The sequence below is a fragment of the Haliotis asinina genome, chromosome 3, assembly GCF_037392515.1.
Source record: "Haliotis asinina isolate JCU_RB_2024 chromosome 3, JCU_Hal_asi_v2, whole genome shotgun sequence".
NCBI classification, from domain to species: domain Eukaryota; kingdom Metazoa; phylum Mollusca; class Gastropoda; order Lepetellida; family Haliotidae; genus Haliotis; species Haliotis asinina.
In genome coordinates this window covers 25,464,202-25,466,670 of record NC_090282.1, presented here as the reverse complement: position 1 = coordinate 25,466,670, position 2,469 = coordinate 25,464,202, and positions in this window count along the sequence as shown.

Genomic DNA, 2,469 nt, shown 5'->3' with positions numbered 1-2,469 from the left:
AACAAGCAGAAAACCGACATATATCCACCCAATGCTCCACTATAAATGTTAGCGCCAATCCACGAAATTAGGGCACGATAACCCATTTGAGGTGCCTCATACAACCTCTGCTAAATATTGAATTGTATTGTTAAACATTCGACGATATCATACAAAACACAGTTCTGTCTGTTAATCGGATTTTACTGATCTCATTAGAGCCAACTATCATGTCTGAATAAACAACAGAGTGAGGTGACGACTGTATAATCACTTTTGATATACCTATAGTCATCCGTAAGCTATATGCTTCATAGTATATGTGCTACTACTATAATTATGAACAAGGAGCATAAACTACAGGTCACACAGTTGAGTGAATACGTATGGTTTTACACCGCCTTAAAAATATTCCAATACTATCACACAATGGGAAACCCGTGAACTACGGGTTGGAACTGGTCTTCAGTAACCCATGCTTGTCGTGAGAGGCGATTAACCGAGTCGGGTAGTCATGCTCGCTGACTTGGTTGGCACATGTCATCATATCCCAATTACGTGTATTCGATGCTCATGGTGTTGGTCACTGGATGTTGTTGCAGACTCGCCATATAGCTGGAGTATTGCTGAACAATCAACCACCAACAAAGGGCCACACTGACTTTACACAGTGTACCTATGTGAGGAACTGAAACCGGCCGACGTGACCAGCTACAGGTATAAGGACTAGACTATCCAATCACCTTTGCCGAGACAGACCATAGATCATTAACCGAGTTGCCTGGGGTTGGAACACAGTTAGGCCAGGAGCATTAGACACAAACAGTAGGTAACATTGGAAAAATATAGTAGAAAGCTGAATTTTTCAAGAAAGCTTCAGAACATCATTGCCAAGTGTGAAGTACAAAGTTCTGCAAATTCTACGTTGTGGAATTTTCAAGATGGCTGCCAATTTCAAGATGGCCACCAAAATCATTAAAATGATTATACACACAGGTATTTTGTCAATAATTATGCCATGTGACATATCAAATGAAAACTCATCTCACATCGAATCTAAATTTATTACTTTTAACACCATACATACATAAGACAATGAAAATGCCATAACAACACATTAGATGCTTGTGCTTTTGGTGAAATTTATTAGAATGTCTACTATGGTTGACTTAATACATGTTCAGCTGTTATTGATGAACAGAATTACTATCCTCTCAAGATAGATCCTTTTATCTTTTTCTTGAAAAAAATTACGTTGAATCCATGTGAAGGTGATAAGCATATGTGATATGTTGTCTGGTAAGCAGTACAGTAAGTGCATTTCTCTGAGTAAAACGTCACCGGTGGGACGAGAAATTATGGCTTTCATCATGATTTTTCCAAACCATTTAAGTAAATTTTGATTTTGAAACAATTCAATGACTTTATGGAACAAATAAACTAGATAAGATGTGATATTTGGGTGAACTTTATTGAAGTAATATTTGAAAACTGACAGAAGAACATAAAACACAACATAATGATGGAAAGATGCTGAATGCCAACCTGTGGAAAAGATATTCAACCAATCGTGTTGAAGTTGGTGAAAAGGGCCTTCATGGTCTTGTCCGAGCAAGTATTTTGAGAGGAGATGGTTGCAAAGTACAGCGTTAACCTAAACCCACTCATTTGAGGACCCCAAGACCACTGAGCTACCAGAGCCCTAAATAAACTTGAGTAAAGTTTAGTCCCTGAATGTATATAATGTTGATAGTAACAAATAAACCCATTTAAGTGGAAAAGGAGACCCTGTGGTTAAGGGAATGGGAACCGAAAGTAACGAAAACAATCAATTCAGAGCCGATCTCTATATCAAGTGGGACTTCCCGTCAAGCACAAATCTCACAAGTGTTCTATACTGATAGAGTTCACTCACAGATCGTTTCATTCCAGAGTAATTTATCTCTAGGAAACAGCTGTCATCAAGAATAAGCCGCTTTTATCATCAGGACTGATAACAAACACATACAGTGTCCATTTCTTCTAAAGAGCAAGTGCAGCCTCGTATTGTACTCAGAAGCAGGTGAAAATTGGTCGCATCATGTAATTCAACCGTAATGAATTACTGCCTGTGTATCCCTGTTCATAGTGTTTTCGCAGTTCCGTTTAATGACAAGTCTTGTAATCGATTGTGAACAGTTGTCGCACGTCATTATTTAGAGGGTTAATCATATATCGAGAGGTAATTTTCTGGTGAATCTCGGGTATGCTATGGAATATTTTCACCCTTTGTTCGAGTATGTGCAAGTTCGAGTATGTTGTGTGATTGCGTCACAGTCTTCGATCCGAGATCATACGGATATTTGAGCGAGTGTGGCGTTCTACCTGTTGCTATAGCTACCGAGTTCTGTGTACATCCCTGTTCGGCTTCATATTGATCCGCTGCACGTACCTGTGAAAGAGGTGGGGTTACTCGCGGATGGAATACACACATGGATTTGAGGTTGTAAC